Below are 18,834 nucleotides of genomic sequence, written 5' to 3' on the forward strand. Positions count from 1 at the left end.
ATTTCTCGTGAGATATGAAGATGTCGTTGCTTTGCTGATGAATTTGAAGACCAAGGAAGAACTTCAGCTCACCCATCATGGACATATGATATTGTTCTTGCATCATGTGTCCAAACTCATCACTGTATCTTTTGTCAATGCAGCCGAAGATAATGTCATCCACATATATCTGGCACACAAACAGTTCACCATCGTATGTCTTCATGAAGAGAGTGGGATCCAGTGAACCAGGTTTGAAGCCTTTTCTTGGTGTCAAAACTGGCGGATCTCGGGTAGGGGGTCCCGAACTGTGCGTCTAGGCGGATGGTAACAGGAGGCAGGGGACACGAAGTTTTACCCAGGTTCAGGCCCTCTTGATGGGGGTAAAACCCTACGTCCTTCTTGATTAATATTGATGATATGGGTAGTACAAGAGTAGATCTACCACGAGATCAGAGAGGCTAAACCCTAGAAGCTAGCCTATGGTATGATTGTATGTTATTGTTATGTCCTACGGACTAAAACCCTCTGGTTTATATAAACACCGGAGAGGGTTAGGGTTACACAAGGTCGGTTACACAGGAGGAGATATCCATATCCGTACTGCCTAGCTTGCCTTCCACGCCAACGAGAGTCCCATCCGGACACAAGACGAAGTATTCAATCTTGTATCTTCATAGTCTAACAGTCCGGCCAAAGAATATAGTCTGGCTGTCCGGAGACCCCCTAATCCAGGACTCCCTCAGTAGCCCCTGAACCAGGCTTTCAATGACGATGAGTCTGGCGCGTAGTATTGTCTTCGGCATTGCAAGGCGGGTTCCTCCTCCGAATACATCACGGAAGAATTTGAATACAAGGATAGTGTCCGACCCTGCAAAATAAGTTCCACATACCACCGTAGAGAGAATAATACTTCCACAAATATTATCTGCTGACACGTCTTGGCAACATGACATTATGTCATGGCCCGGTGATTATTCGAACTGTTTCCTTTAACTAGCCCTGCACATAACGTGAGGCAGTTTTTTGACACGTCTTGTCAAAGCAGAGATCATGTTCCCCTAATTACGGGATTCTCATTAATACGGTCATGGGTAACCCAACCGTATCTAGGACTCCTAGATTATAGGCAAGTCCCAAACGGCTACGGAGAGGACGCTTGATATTCACCCTCTTTATAAAGGGACAAGGCTTTATACTTTCCCTCCCGTGCTCAATCGAACCCTTCCCCCGCCTCGAGTTCTAACACCCAAAGCCCAGGTCAGGTGCTCCGGACCTTCAATCATGTCCGGATCTAGCCTTCAAGGCCGGTGGATGTCCTCCTCCATTACAGAAGAAGATATCAAGAAGTTGAGGGAGGCCAGATACCTGACCGCCGAGGTTTCGCATCGGCTGCCTGCCCGAGGGCAGGTCGTCCCTACTCCTGAACCCAACAAAGGCGTCGTGTTCATCTCCCACTTCCTCCGAGGTCTAGGCCTCACTCTGGATCCCTTCGTTAGGGGGCTGATGTTTTATTACGGGCTAGATTTCCACGATCTAGCCCCAGACTCCTTTCTCCACATCTCATCATTTATTGTTGTATGTGAGGCTTTCCTCCGCATTACCCCTCACTTCGGCCTATGGCTCAAGACCTTTGACGTGAAGCCGAAGATGGTCAAGGGGCAGCATGTAGCATGCAGAGGTGCATTAATAAGTAGGATCGCCGGAGCTCCATGGCCAAAGGGTTCTATTCCAGAGGTGTCTGGATTATGGCAACGGGAGTGGTTTTACATCACAGCTCCCAGAAGTGCCAAGTGGGAGGCTTCCCCTGCTTTCCGCTCAGGCCCTCCACCACAACTGATGTCATGGATTAGCAGAGGGATGAGCTGGGGTCCCGCCAAGGACTTGCCTGTATTGCAAAGCCGCATTCAAAATCTCTTCGAAGGATATTTCAGTTTGATTATGGTAATGCAAGGCATGTTGGTTCGACGAATCCAGCCATGCAAACGCCGGCCTCTTCGCCTGTGGGAGTTCAACCCAGAAGGACCACGCGCTATTCAGAATTTCCTCGGCCTAATGCACGAGGAGATGTATAGATCATTCTTCGGACCCCAGATAGAGTGTCCGGATACTACCGAGGACGTGGGCCTGAGCAGCAACCGCACTGCCGACCAAGTAAGTTATCCTCTAGCCGAACACACCGTCTTTCATTTATCATGACATTACTCTGAGAAATTGCTCTTTGACCAGTACTAGATAACAAAGGCGAAGATGATTCGGTGTTCGGCCCCCCTTGCCCGGAGCCCTCAAAGGAAGACAAAGGGGGGATAATGAGGGCGAAAGCGGGCCTCCACCGCTACCTATTCCGACCGAGGGAACGAGCGCCTTCGTGAGGGAGGATAACCAAGGGGAGGAATCTGACATTCTCTCATCCCGGGGAAGGAAGAGGACTACCTGTGAAGATCCGGAAACCAAGGTTTCCAAGCGGGAGAAGAAATCTCCACCAGAGGGTCCTGCCTTCGAGGGTGCTCTTGCCGCACAAAGTCCGCATGGGGATCAGCCCTCTAACAAGCTGTAAGTAATTAAAATGTACTTTAATAGTGAAGATATATTACCATACCCCTGAGAAAAATAACTGAAGTATTTATCTTGTAGTTCGGATCTTAGCCCTTCTCAGCAAAGCTCGTCTTTGGGGGATCTTCTTCCGGAGATGATGGAGAGCGAAACGCCTCCCCCGGACTCCTCCGCTCAAGAAGCGAGCGACCTTGAAGTGTCGTCACGGAGGGCCTCTCCAGATCCGGTGAGGCCAGAGGATAATCCTATAGTCACCCGAAGTCCCCAGCGTCCGTCTCTCGAAGAGAGCAAACGGAAGAGTCCGGCACCGTCTGGTATGCGGTCGAACGTACTGAGGGAGCTGTTGGAGCAAGCGGCCATCTCAGAAGAACACCGTACATTTATGGGTACAGTGATGGAAAGGATTTCATCCACCGAAAGTGGGTTGCATGATGCCTTTATGAGTCTACTGACAGGCTTTGAGGTACATAAAATGGTGTACATTTGTGATGGTACCGCACATTTTTAGGTGTGCCCTATGTAGATAGTAGCCCCTGAGACTCTGGTTGTCACCGAGAACGGCAGCAAACAGAGGATCGTAGTCCCAGGCAATAACCATAGCGCTTTAATGTGCAGGTAATGGGAGCTCCGGTGGCTAGCCGGACTCATGAGTTTGCCGAACTGAAGCGACAACTGGATGTGGCGGATGCCGACATCGAGCTTGTTAACAAGAGGCTTGATGAGGCACAGGGTAAGTGGTATTTTCTGGTGAATGCCACATAGTAAGAGCAGCATGATGCCAATATCTTTAATATGTTGTGACTGCAGATGGAGCTGCCACCGTGGAAACGCTGCGGGCGGAACTTGCCCGAGCCAAAGAACAAGCAAGGATTAGTAGTGCGGCTTCTTTGAAGGCGGCCGAAGAGTTGAAAGCCGAGAAGGCCGTGCATTGCGATAGCAAAGAGAAGATGGCCAAGATGGCCGTAAAGTTAAAAGACACTACCGACCATTGTGAGTTCCTTGAAAAAGAAAACCGAGCGAGGGAAACGGACCTTGAAAAGGCCACGATGGTGAACAAAGACACCCGCTCTGCTATGAGAGCGAAGAAGGAGGAGTTGCGTGAAGCCGGGGATATTGCAGCTGGGAAGCCCTTTATGCTACAGAGGAAGTTCGGAGATCCACGGTATGCCCCTCTGGATCGGCTGTGGAGTTCGGCGGACGCATATATGGACTTGGCGGCGAGCGCTGTCGATGCGGCCAAATACTTCCAAGATCAAATAGATCGTGAAGTGGACAAGCTGTTCTGGTCGCAATTTAACGTTCCATAGCGTCCGCTTCCGTTGACTGATCAGCTAGCCGAATGGGCCGAACTCAATAGGTTGTCCGGACTCGCCATGAGGTCTGTCGTGGATCAGCTGTGGCCAGAAAAGCCGAAGCCGAACAGCTATTTCAGCTTAGTGCAGCAGTTCCTTGGTGCGGTGCCGCGCATCAATGCGATGAAGAGGTCAGCGTGCATAGAAGGCTCGCGGATGGCCCTTGCCCGTGTTAAAGCATACTGGGTGGAGATGGATGCTACCACTGTTGCGGCGCAGGGTTCGGCCATAGGCCGAGTGGCTGCCGAGCACTATTTCGAAGAGGTTCTCGGGGGTGCTCGTTTGATAGAGGCCCAGTGCTCGAAGAATATTATGTTTGAGTGACATGTATTCCCATTGTAAACACAATGTTTTTATGAAATTTATTAAGGTTGTGTTTATACTTTTTCCTGAAAGTAATATGATGCCTCATGTGCGGCCATTTATGTATACATGTGTATAACCTGAAATATTGCAGTAGTCGGCTTCAGCCCCCACGCATATAATGCGGAGGTGTTCACAGAAGACGCGTGTTCACAGTTAACCCAACGTCTTGGTCCTATTAAGGAGGTGATAGCACAGCGAACGAGGCAACCGGACTATAATGCTTTAACACTTTCACTTAGCCATAGGAGTTTGACGGTGGGGCTACTATATAGCCCCTGGTGGCTCCGCACTCTCCCGAATTCGGGGTGCGTACATGCCTGGCCGAGAAACGGCCCTTCGTTAAGGCGTAGGAATTCTAACATTCCGATAGGTCATCGAGTGGTTGACCAGTCTCACGCTATATCATGACAGTCAGTTTTCGGCTTTCTCTGCTGAGGTGCTCGTCCGGATGACCCGGGGCACAATCGCAGAAGTTCTCCTGGTGCTACCTTAGCTGATAGAGCAGAACGTAAGGTACCAAAACATAGGAGCCGGGCAAACCCAACATTTAACCAAAGACATGATTCGGAGCTGATGCATATAAGGCCAAACTCGCGACGCCGAACACTTCCTAAGGTATTTGGTCTTTATGGTATAAACTGGGCCTAAACAGTGCCCTTTGTAAGAAGCCCCTTGTGTCCAGGTACGTGCATTATTCCGACGTGGCCACATGCCAAGACGCCAGCATCCTTCTCAATTGTACTGAGAATCCGAGGGATGTGTATCAACAAGAGACAGTAAAAAAGGTTGACGCAGGGTCTTAATCTAAAAAGAATCCTTGGGATGGGTCCCTGCTGCACGTCTGCGCATGTGTCTCCGTTGTACCGTATCCTGGACGGGTGTAGCACGGTGGTCATCTGTAAAAGAGAGGAACTTAGGTGAAAAGTTGTCGTGCAAAAAGGTAGGTTTTAAAGAAACCATGTAAATTTCAAGATGAGTAAAAAATTGCCACTTGTCTATGCGCGTTGAGCCCCTTGTGTTTGTGATAGGGGTGTGGCCATCAAACCTGTACGCATTTCATATAGCTGCGCCGGACTCGTCTAACCATGTCCGTGGTCTTGACGACCTATTGAATACTTTAGTTGGTGAGGCCATTTTAGTGTGCGGCTGCCGAGGCAGCCACACCCTCCTCAGCGTGCAGGGATCACTCAATGTTTCCATTTACTGTAATGATGCCATGTGGACCGGGCATCTTAAGCGTGAGGGAAGCGTAATGCGGTATTGCATAAAGCGAGCGAAAGCTTCGCGTCCAAGTAGTGCTTGATAGCCACTTTGGAAAGGAGCAATGTGGAAGGTTAAATTTTCGCTATGGAAGTTATCAGGGAAGCCGAATATAACTTCTAGTAGCAGGGAGCCCGTGCAATGAGCCCCTGGGCCTGGCGTTGCTCCTTTAACGGTAGTATTGCTGAGGCAAATTTTCATTGGATCTATCCCCATTTTGTGGATTGTGTCCTGATATATCAGGTTTAGACTGCTGCCGTCGTCCATTAGGACTCATATGAAGTGGTATCCATCAATTATGGGGTCTAATACCAATGCGGCCCATCCTGCATGCCGGATATTTGCTGAGTAATCCCGATGGTCGAAAGTGATCGGTTGAGCCGACCAGTGGCAGGACTCGGCGGTGATAGGCCCTTTGGCATATTTCTCTCGGAGTGCCGCTTTATTTCTCCCCTTGATCACGCGTAACACGTTTACTGTTTTGACTTCTGGTGGAAATTTCTTTTGTTCCCCAGTGTCTTGCTTGAGAGGCTCATCCTCATCTTTGCTTGGTGTATCCCCCCCCTTGTGTACGGCGTTCAGCTTGCCTGACTGCTTGAAGACCCAACATTCTTTATGGGTATGATTAGCGGGTTTACCAGGGGTGCTATGGATATGACATATTTGGTCCAGAATTTTGTTCAGGCTGGATAGTTCATCTCTGGCGCCTTTAGGGGGCGGCTTTTGCTGACCTGGCCGAGAGCTTCTGAATCCAGCGTTTACTACCGTGCTCTTCGGGCTGTCTTCTTTATTCCGGCGCTTATTATATTTGCTGCATCGTGATTTCCCGTTTTCATCTCTAACTTCGGATGTACTTGGGTCGCTGGTGCTGCATCTGGCTAGCCAGCTGTCCTCACCCGCGGAAAAGCGGGTCATGAGGCTTGTTAATGCTGCCATTGTTCTCGGCTTTTCTTGGTCGAGGTGTCTGGCAAGCCATTCGTCGCGGACGCTATGCTTAAAAGCTGCCAAGGCTTCGGCGCCCGGACAGTCGACTATTTGGTTCTTTTTAGTAAGAAACCTATTCCAAAGCTTTCGGTCAGACTCTCCGGGCTGTTGAGTTATATGAATCAAATCATCCGCATCCGGAGGTCGGACATAAGTCCCTTGAAAATTTGCCCAAAAAGCATCTTCGAGCTCTTCCCAGCTTCCAATGGAGTTTTTGGGGAGGCTTTTAAGCCAGTGCCGAGCTGGCCCTTTGAGCTTGAGGGGTAAGTACTTGATGGCATGGAGATCATCTCCTCAAGCCATATGGATATGGAGGATATAGTCCTCAATCCAGACCCCAGGGTCTGTTGTTCCGTCGTATGCCTCTATGTTTACGGGTTTGAATCCCTCTGGAAATTCATGGCCCAGCACCTCATCGGTGAAACATAGGGGGTGTGCGGCACCCCTGTATCTGGATTTACCATGTTGTTCGGATGTTTGTTGTGTTGCATCGTATGCTGGAGCGCGCTTGCGTGGTCCATAGATGGATCTGGTTGCACCGTCCTTTTGATGTGAGCCCTCGCGTGGATCGCGTAGTGGCTTATGTGCGGCGTTGTTTGCCGCTTTATGTTGGCCGTGAGGTCGTCTATCCGGCCAGGTGGCCGATTTAATTTTTGGTTGCGGAGGATCTAAGGCCTCCTCGTCGAATTCAGGTAGCAACTTCCACTTCGGGTAGCTCTTGCTGGGGCAATTATCGCCGTACTTCGCTGCTGTATTGAGTACTTTACTCCATCTGATTTTAAGTGTGTCTTGCGCAGCCTTGAGCCTTGAGCCTTTGCTTTTGCTTTTTTACACTCCTCGCGGTGGCAACGAGCCTTTGACGGGCATTCTGTTGCTCCGGGTATCTGTCCGGTGTGATGTCATCCGGTCTATTATCTTTGACAGAATCGGGTTGTTCGGTTTGATTCTCCGGGTTGCCGTGGTCTGGCGATGGTTCACCCTGCTCTAACGCTGGGTCTGTATGATCGTTGTTTCTGCTGAGGCGGGATTTGGAATAGCGCTTACGCCGCCGCTTTGACTGCTTCTCGAGGGGACAACCCTTCATTGCGTCCTTCTGTTCCTCGTGGTCGTTTTCTTTTGGTGTGTCCACCATGTATACGTCATGTGATGAAGTGGGCGTCCAGTGCCCTGTGTGCAGTGGTTCATGTTCGTCTCCTGCATCGTCGTCCATACCGTCAATGTCTTCAGAGTCGAAGTCAAGCATGTCAGTTAGGTCATCTACAGTTGCTACTAAGTGGGTGGTGGGTGGGTGGTGAATTTTGATGCCATCCGCATCCCAATCCAGCCAGACATAGTTCGGCCAGGATTCTCCTGACAGGGAGAGAGACCTTAATGAGTTTAGTATGTTGCCAAGGGGCGAGTGCTGAATAATATCCGCGGAGGTAAACTCCATGATTGGCGCCCAATTGGATTCGCTAGGAACGGGCGCAGGCGGTTCGGAGTCCGTGGCCGGAGAGAGATCCATTGTCAGCACGGCTCTCGTGCAGAGTAAGGTCGATGTTCGGCTCGGTCGCCGATGGGGGTAAGGCCTCCGTGGTGGGGTCCATCCACCCGTCCATGGACGGCACAACTGGCTCCGAGTTGAGGGTCGGAGTGGCTGCCGGTGCGATCTCCTGAACATTGTCGGATGGTAGAGCTAAATCATACTCATCATGACCGCGTGACGCACAAGGCAGAGGCTCGAATCCGTCGAAGATCAAGTCTTCGTGGATATCGGCCGTGTAGCTTAAGCTTCCAAACCTGACCTGATGGCCAGGGGCGTAGCTTTCAATCTGCTCCAGATGGCCAAGCGAATTGGCCCGCAGTGCAAAGCCGCCGAATAGAAAAATCTGTCCGGGGAGAAAAGTCTCACCCTGGACTGCATCGCTAACAATGATAGAAGGAGCCATCAAGCCTAACGGCGATGACACAGAGGAACTCTCAATGAAAGCACCAATGTCGGTGTCAAAACCGGCGGATCTCGGGTAGGGGGTCCCGAACTGTGCATCTAGGCGGATGGTAACAGGAGGCAGGGGACACGAAGTTTTACCCAGGTTCGGAGGTAAAACCCTAGGTCCTGCTTGATTAATATTGATGATATGGGTAGTACAAGAGTAGATCTACCACGAGATCAGAGAGGCTAAACCCTAGAAGCTAGCCTATGGTATGATTCTATGTTATTGTTATGTACTACGGACTAAAACCCTCCGGTTTATATAGACACCGGAGAGGGTTAGGGTTACACAAGGTTGGTTACAAAGGAGGAGATATCCATATCCGTACTTCCTAGCTTGCCTTCCACGCCAAGGAGAGTCCCATCCGGACACGAGACGAAGTCTTCAATCTTGCATCTTCATAGTCTAACAGTCCGGCCAAAGAATATAGTCCAGCTGTACGGAGACCCCCTAATCCAGGACTCCCTCACCATTGCTCTTCATGAAGTCTTTGAGTGTGTCATACCAAGCACGAGGGGCTTGTTTGAGGCCATACAGTGCCTTATTGAGCTTGTAAACCATGTCAGGATGTTTTGGATCTTCAAAGCCAGGTGGTTGTGCAACATACACTTCTTCTTCAATCTTGCCATTGAGAAAAGCACTCTTCACATCCATTTGATACAGGAGGATGTTGTGATAGCAGAATGCGAATGGCTTCAAGCCTAGCCACCGGAGCGAATGTTTCATCAAAGTCAATTCCTTCAACTTGAGTATATCCTTGAGCAACGAACGAGCCCTGTTTCTGACTACTTGACCATGCTCATCTTGTTTGTTGCGATAGATCCATTTTGTGCCTATGATATTGTGCTTGTGAGGATCAGGACGCTTGACGAATTCCCACACATTGTTCAGTTCGAACTATTGAAGCTCTTCTTGCATAGCTTGAATCCACTCAGGTTCCATGAAGGCTTCAGCAACTTTCTTGGGTTCGGATATAGAGACAAATGCAAAGTGCCCACAGAAATATGCCAGTTGCGTTGCTCTTGAACGAGTAAGGGGACCAGGTGCATTGATGCTATCAATTATCTTCTCAATCTATACTTCATTCGCAACACGAGGATGAACTGGACGAAGACTTTGCTCTTGCTGATCATTGTCTTCTTCTTCTTCATTATTGGCTTCAGGCTGAGCAGAGTCTTTAGGTTGATTTGGTGCAGAAATGATAAGTTCCTCTTCAGCCTGTGCCTTTGAAGGTATGATTTCTCCAGTACCCATAAGCTTGATGGATTCACTAGGTGGAACTTCATCTAGCACATTTGGCAGGTGCTCCCTTTGCGAGCCGTTAGTCTCATCAAACCGCACATCCACAGTTTCAACAACTTTATAGTGAAAGAGGTTGAAGACTCTGTAGGAGTGTGAATCCTTCCCATAACCAAGCATAAAACCTTCATGTGCTTTTAGTGCAAATTTTGAAGTGTGATGTGGATCCTTGATCCAGCACCTTGCACCAAATACTCTGAAGTAGCTTACGTTTCGCTTCTTACCAGTCAATAGTTCATATGATGTCTTCTTTAGAAGCTTGTGAAGATAAACACGGTTGATGACATGGCATGCAGTATCACTAGCTTCAGGCCAGAACTTCCTTGGAGTCTTGTACTCATCAAGCATCGTCCGAGCCATCTCAATGAGGGTTATGTTCTTGCGCTCCATGATGCCATTCTGCTGAGGTGTGTATGGAGCTGAGAATTCATGAGTGATGCCCAATGTATCAAGACAAGTGTCGAGGCCGGTGTTCTTGAACTCTGTGTCATTGTCACTTCTTATGTGCTTGATCTTGATGCCATAGTTTGTGATGGCACGATTGGTGAATCGTCTGAAGACATCCTGCACTTCAGTCTTGTAGAGAATTATATGCACCCAGGTATATCTAGAGTAATCATCAACAGTAACGAAGCCATAGAGACAAGCAGTAGTAGTAAGAGTGGAGTAATGAGTAGGGCCGAATAGGTCCATGTGAAGCAGCTCGAAGGGACGTGACGTAGTCATGATTGTCTTCGAAGGATGCTTGGCCCTAGTCATCTTCCTGGCTTCGCAGGCACCGCACAGATGATCCTTTTTGAACTTGACACCCTCGATGCCTACGACATGCTTCTTATTCGCGAGAGTGTACAAGTTCCTCATGCCAGCATGCCCTAGCCTACGATGCTAGAGCCAGCACTCTGAAGCTTTTGCTAGAAGACATACTGCCAACTGTGGTCCTGCTGAGAAATCTACCATGTACAGATCACCTTTTTGGTCCTTACTGACAAAAGGGGGAGAAGCATATGAGTTGATAGTCTTCAAGCGGGTCCATATGGGGTGGTTGCCTATTTTTGCCTAAGTTCTTACAACTCTCATTTTGTAACTATTTTGGCTCTTGAGTTATAACACTAAAACTTGATGGTCATCTACTACTCTTGCTGCTACTTTGTAATGCGATGATAAATTCCGCATGAAGTCATTCTACAGACACCATTTCTCATTATGCATTTCATTATCTTCATTATTCTTATATATGCATGATGAATTGTCTTCATGTGTTGAAGAGGATCTCCATAAAGTAAAACCTGCCATGTGCATTTGCATCCAAAAGCAAACTACTTATATGCACATCTTAAGGGGGAGCCTTTTACAACTTATGAAGACAGTGCCTATGATCCTTAACTTTCACATACTTTTATCCCCATTGAAAACTTCAACCAGTTTGTCATCAATCACCAAAAGGGGGAGATTGTAAGTGCATCTAGTGCCACCCCTAGTTGGTTTTGGAGTATTGATGACAAACTTGGTTGAGGGACTAATGTATTTGTGAGAATTGCAGGATAACACAGGTAGTAGTCCCTCATTTATTCGGTTTACCTACCAGAGATGACCCCTAAAAATGTATGAAGACATTGAAGACAATGGTGGTTCGTGAAGACATTCGCGATGAAGATAATGACTTGTGAAGACATGCACTTGAAGACTATGGAGTGCGAAGACATAGTTTTTTCGTAGTTTCCTTTTCTTCTTTATTGAGTCATAGGAACCACCGTACTATTAAGTGGGGTCCCAGTGAACAAAGTCAGATGACTGATGTGATGCTCAACCAAAATCCTATGTCTTCAAGCGAAGACAATGAGAGCAAATCTTATTCAGAGTTAGATAAGTCAGCTTTGCTTGTAGGCCAAGCCAAGCTGCCGCGTGTGTTTGAAATCCGACCGTTGGACACGTGTCAGTTCCTTAGTGACCGAGGGTCATTTCGGACATATCATGTCGGGTTGCCTCCAGGCTATAAATTTCCCACTCCCTACACCATAAATTGGTGGCTGCTCAGAGTTAGTACATGGCTTTTGTCGTTTGAGAGCAACCCACCTTCGAAGCCTTTGATAGAAAGAGATCCTAGCGAGGACAAAGCCCAAAATACCTAGAGCCAAAGAGTGTTAGGCATCACTGAAGTCTTTCTGTTTGTGTGACCTGAAGACTTGTTACACTTGAGTACTGTGAATCCTCCAGACGATTAGGCGTCGCGTTCTGAGCATCCAAGAGCCATTGTGGATCGCGGGTGAACGAAGTCTGTGAAGGTTTAGAAGTCTACCTTGAAGACTTAATAGAGTGATTGGGCGAGGACTGGGTGTCCTTAGCTCAAGGGGAATAAGGTGAAGATGCGGTCTTCTGAGTTCAATCTCAGCCTCCCTAGCTAACCAGATGTACAGTTGTCACAACAACTGGAATTGGTCTACCAAATCCTTGTCTTCACCAAGCAACTGGTTCTATCCCCTACTTCCTTTACATTTCAGTTTGTCTTCATGAAAGTCATTGCATGCTTGCCTAATTTGTTTGACTTCACTGTGTGAAGACTATTACCTGTTTGGCTTCATACTGTCTTCAATTCTAATCCATACTACCTAGCTGATGTTAGTCTTTGTACCTTCACTATACTGTTACTTGACTATGGCTTGTCTAGTGTAGTTCATCTTCCACTGCATATCATATAGGCTCATTCCAACTGTTTGTCTTCAAAGACCTCGTGTTTCGAAGACTTTCATAAAAATCACCTATTCACCCCCAGTCGATAACTAGCACTTTCAACACTCTTCCCCTCCGGCTGAAGCATGGCCACTCTGATGAGCGGCGTAGCTGGACATAAGGAAGATATGGCAAAGGCGGAGGCCACAAAGGGTAGCCATGTTGTGGGAATGGAGACCCACCGCAGCCGGCATTAGATTAGGTGATTAGTTGAATTATATCCAAAATTATACCTCCAGAGTCGGATGAGCTCCACTTTTAGTTGAAGTGTGTCCGAAATGTAATGAATTTTGTTCGGTTTATATGAAATCCGTCGTGTTTGCATGGATTTCTTCAAGTTAGTTCAAATAGTGGTTAAAATTTACATGGGCAGCGTTGGATGACTGCCTCCTGTATCGATGTTTGTGGACTGGTCCCCCCTTATCCGTGGACGGGTGCCGGAACAAATTTGCAGGTCAGTGTTGGAGAAAGCCCTTAGCCCGTAGGATGTACTCCCTTCCATATTTTTTCAACAAAGGATGGATTTATTTGCTCAAAATGGAGTATCAAGAAGATAAATAATACAGTGAGTGCACATCTAGCCTCTACATATATATATATATATATGATGCACACAACCAACACCAACTCACACACATGAAAAAATACGTCCGCAATTAGGAAATTCATAGACCAAAGCTATGTGTGGGTAGGAAAAGAAGTCCCAAAGCATATGTAGATATTCACATACACATACATACATTTAGCTCTATGAAGGCATGCACACACAACATATATCATAGGGACTGCCTAAACATAGGTACCCAAAAATATTTGAGTGTCAATCACTTTTTCTCTCAACCGTACGATCAACATCTAACATTTGTCATACGCGTCTTATTATTCTTCTCCTTCACCCATGAAGGTCCCCCCTGGCATCCCAACATGCCCTAACCACATGCACCCCTCCCCCCTCCCGCGGCTGACGGATAGCGTCACCCCGCCCTCCCTTCGACTTCCACCATCATCCGGGCCATCCTTCTAAACCCTCCCGATCTGTAGGAACCCCGGCGACCCCCAAGTTAAATTTCTTCCTCGCCTCCACCTGGGTCGCCACATCTCATTGCTGCTCGTAGTCTCATCCCTGGCTCCGGTGAGGTCCTGGTTCGGCCTCGACGTGTGCTACCTCTTGAGCTTGCGTTGGTTTTTCCCTTGAAGAGGAAAGGGTGATGCAGCAAAGTAGAGATAAGTATTTCCCTCAGTTTGAGAACCAAGGTATCAATCCAGTAGGAGACAACGCATAAGTCACCGAATACCTACACAAACAAACAACAACTTCCACCCAACGCGATAAAAGAGGTTGTTAATACCTTCACGGTTACATGCAAAAGTGCGATCTGATAGAGCTAGATAAACAGTAAAGTAAATATTTTTGGTATTTTTAGTTTACAGATCGGAAAGTAAAAGATTTTAAAATGGTAGATCAGAAACTTATATGATGGAAAGTAGAAACTTATATGATGGAAAATAGACCCGGGGGCATAGGTTTCACTAGAGACTTCTCTCATGATAGAAAATAATACGATGGGAGAACAAATTACTGCCGACCAACTAATAGAAAAGTGCAAAGTTATGACAATATCTAAGGCAATGATCATGAATATAGGCATCATGTCCATGTCAAGTTGACCGAAACGATTCTGCATCTACTACTGTTACTCCACACATCGAATGCTATCCAGCATGCATCTAGAGTATTAAGTTCATAAAGAACAGGGTAACACATTAAGCAAGATGACATGATGTAGAGGAATTAACTCAAGCAATATGATCAAAACCCCATCTTTTTATCCTCGATGGCAACAATACAATACATGCCTTGCTGCCCCTACTGTCACTGGGAAAGGACACCGCAAGATTGAACCCAAAGCTAAGCACTTCTCCCATTGAAAGAAAAACCAATCTAGTTGGCCAAACCAAACCGATAGTTCGAAGAGAATTACAAATATATCAAATCATGCATAAAAGAATTCAAAGGAGATTCAAATAATATTCATAGATAAGCTGATCATAAATCCACAATTCATCGGATCTCGGCAAACACACCGCTCAAGAGTATTACATCGATTAGATCTCCAAGAACATCGAGGAGAGCATGGTATTGAGAATCAAAGAGAGAGAAGAAGCCATCTAGCTACTAGCTATGGACCCGTAGGTCTGTGGTAAACTACTCACACTTCATCGAAAGGGCAATAGAGTTGATGTAGAAGCCCTCCGTGATCGAACCCCCCTCCAACAGGACGCTGGAAAAGGTCCCTAGATGGGATCTCACGGGTACAGAAGGTTGCGGCGGTGGAAAAGTGTTTCCGTGGATGCCTCTGTTGGTTTGGGGATATATGGGTATATATAGGCGAAAAAATTAGGTCAGGAGGTGCATGAGGGGCCCACAAGGGTGGGGGCGCATCCGACCCCCTGGCCACGCCCGCCGTCCTTGTGGCCACCTCGTGGGTCCTCCGACTTCATCTCCAAGTCTCCTAGTTGTCTTCTGGTCCAAGAAAAATCACCGTGAAGGTTTTATTCCGTTTGGACTCCATTTGGTATCCCTTTTCCGTGAAACTCAAAAACAAGGAAAAAATAGGAACTCGCACTGGGCTCTAGGTTAATAGGTTAGTCCCAAAAATAATATAAAATAGTATATTAATGCATATAAAATATCCAAAACAGATAATATAATAGCATGGAACAATAAAAAATTAGTATCAAGCATACCCAAGCTTAATGCATGATGGTCCTCGAGTAGGTAAATGATAAAAACAGAATTTTTGATGTGAAATGCTACCTAACATATTTATCCATGTAATTTCTCTATTGTGGCATGAATGTTCGGATCTTCATGATTCAAAACAAAAGTTTAATATTGACATAAAAACAATAATACTTCAAGAATACTAACAAGCAAATTAAGTCTTTTCAGAATAACATGGCCAAAGAAAGCTTATCCCTACAAAATCATATAGTCTGGCTATGACCCATCTTCATCACACAAAATATTTAAATCATTCATAACCCTGATGACAAGCCAAGCAATTGTTTCATACTTTTTATGTTCTCAAGCTTTTTCAACTTTCACACAATACATGAGCATGAGCCATGGACATAGCACTATAGGTGGAATAGAAGGTAGTTGTGGAGAAGACAAAAAGAAGGACATAGTCTCACATCAACTAGGCATATCAACGGGCTATGGAGATGCCCATCAATAGATATGAATGTGAGTGAGTAGGGATTGCCATGCAACGAATGCACTAGAGCTATAAGTTTATGAACGCTCAAAAAGGAACTAAGTGGGTGAGCATCCAACTCACTTGCTCACGAAGACCTAGGGCAATTTGAGGAAGCCCATCATTGGAATATACAAGCCAAGTTTTATAATGAAAATCCCCGCTAGTATATGAAAGTGATAATATAGGAGACTCTCTACCATGAAGATCATGGTGCTACTTTGAAGCACAAGTGTGGTAAAAGGATAATAACATTGCCCCTTCTCTCTTTGCTCTCATTTTTTTATTTGGGCCCTTTTCTCATTTTTTGGCCTCTTTTTTTTTCTTTTTTTTTCTTCCGGAGTCTCATCTCGACTTGTGTGGGAATCACAGTCTCCATCATCCTTTCCTCACATGGGACAATGCTCTAATAATGAAGACCATCACACTTTTATTTACTTACAACTCAAGAATTACAAGTCGATACTTAGAACAAAATATGAATCTATATGAATGCCTCCGGCGGTGTACCGGGATGTGCCATGAATCAAGAGTGACATGTATGAAAGATTTATGAATGGTGGCTTTTGCCACAAATACGATGTCAACTACATGATAATGTAAAGCAATATGACAATGATGATGTGTGTCATAATAAAAGGAACGGTGGAAAGTTGCATGGCAATATATCTCAGAATGGCTATGGAAATGCCATAATAGGTAGGTATGGTGGCTGTTTTATGGAAGGTATATGGTGGGTTTATGGTACCGGCGAAAGTTGCGCGGTACAAGAGAGGCTAGCAATGGTGGAAGGGTGAGACTGCGTATAATCCATGGACTCAACATTAGTCATAAAGAACTCACATACTTATTGCAAAAATCTATTAGTTATCGAAACGAAGTACTACACACATGCTCCTAGGGGGATAGATTGGTAGGAAAAGACCATCGCTCGTCCCCAACCGCCACTCATAAGGAAGACAATCAATAAATAAATCATGCTTCGACTTCATCACATAACGGTTCACCATACGTGCATGCTACGGGAATCACAATCTTAAACACAAGTATTTCTCAAATTCACAATTACTCACTAGCATGACTCTAATATCACCATCTCTATATCTCAAAACAATCATAAGGAATCAAACTTCTCATAGTATTCAATGCACTTTATATAAAAGTTTTTATTATATCCCTCTTGGATGCCTATCATATTAGGACTAAATTTATAACCAAAGAAAATTACCATGCTGTTTAAAGAATCTCAAAAAATATAAGTGAAGCATGAGGGTCCATCAATTTCTATAAAATAAAACCACCGCCGTGCGCTAAAAAGATATAAGTGAAGCACTAGAGCAAAATTGCTTAGCTCAAAAGATATAAGTGAAGAACATAGAGTATTCTAATAAATCACGATTCATGCGTGTCTCTCCCAAAAGGTGTGTACATCAAGGATGATTGTGTCAAACTAAAAAGAAAAGACTCAAATCATACAAGACGCTCAAAGCAAAGCACATATCATGTGGTGAATAAAAATATAGCCTCAAGTAAAGTTACCGATAGACGAAGATGAAAGAGGGGATGCCTTCCGGGGCATCCCCAAGATTAGGATCTTGGTTGTCCTTGAATATTACCTTGGGGTGCCTTGGGTACCCCCAAGCTTAGGATCTTGCCACTCCTTATTCCATAGTCCATCAAATCCTTACCCAAAACTTGAAAATTTCACAACACAAAACTTAACAGAAAATCTCATAAGCTCCGTTAATATAAGAAAATAAATAACCACTTTTGGTACTATTGCGAACTCATTCTTTATTTATATTGGTGTAATATCTACTGTATTCCAACTTTTCCATGGTTCATACCCCCCGATACTACCCATAGATTCATCAAAATAAGCAAACAACACATAGAAAACAGAATCTGTCAAAAACAGAACAACCTGTAGAAATCTATAACTCTCTAATACTTCTGTAACTCCAAAAATTCTAAAAAATTAGGACGACCTAAGAAATTTGTTTATTAATCATCTGCAGATATAATCAGTATTTTATCACTCTTCTGTGAAAAATGAGAATTATTTTCCTGAGTGCAAAAGTTTCTGTTTTTCAGCAACATCAAATCAACTATCACCGTAAGCTATCCCAAAGGTCTTACTTGGCACAAACACTAATTAAAACCCAAAACCACATCTAACCAGAGGCTAGATGAATTATTTATTGCAAAACAGTGCCTAAAAAGTAAGAACAAAAATAAAATTGGGTTGCCTCCCAACAAGCGCTATTGTTTAACGCACTTAGCTAGGCATAAAAACACGAATAGATCTAGGTATTGTCATCTTTGGTATGCAATCCATAAGTGGCTCTCATAATAGATTCATAAGGCAATTTAATTTTCTTTCTTGGAAAGTGTTCCATGCCCTTCCTTAACGGAAATTGAAATCCAATGTCTCCTTTCATATCAATAATTGCACCGATAGTTCTAAGGAAAGGTCTACCAAGAATAATAGGACATGTAGGATTGCAATCTATATCAAGAACAATGAAATCTACGGGCACATAATTCCTATTTGCAACAATAAGAACATCATTAATCCTTCTAATAACCCACAAGTATAGGGGATCGCAACAGTTTTCGAGGGCAGAGTATTCGACCCAAATTTATTGATTCGACACAAGGAGAGCCAAAGAATATTCTCAAGTATTAGCAGCTGAGTTGTCAATTCAACCACACCTGGAAACTTAATATCTGCAACAAAGTATTTAGTAGCAAAGTAATATGATAGTAGTGGTAACGGTGGTAAAAGGTAATGGTAGCAAAAGTAATATTTTTGGTGTTTTGTAGTGATTGTAACAATAGCAACGGAAAAGTAAATAAGCGAAGAACAATATATGGAAAGCTCGTAGGCAATGGATCGGTGATAGAGAATTATGCCGGATGCGGTTCATCATGTAACAGTCATAACCTAGGGTGACACAGAACTAGCTCCAATTCATCAATGTAATGTAGGCATGTATTTCGAATATAGTCATACATGCTTATGGAAAAGAACTTGCATGACATCTTTTGTCCTAACCTCCCGTGGCAGCGGTGTCCTAG

The sequence above is a fragment of the Triticum aestivum genome, chromosome 3A (genome assembly GCF_018294505.1).
Source record: "Triticum aestivum cultivar Chinese Spring chromosome 3A, IWGSC CS RefSeq v2.1, whole genome shotgun sequence".
NCBI classification, from domain to species: Eukaryota; Viridiplantae; Streptophyta; class Magnoliopsida; order Poales; family Poaceae; genus Triticum; species Triticum aestivum.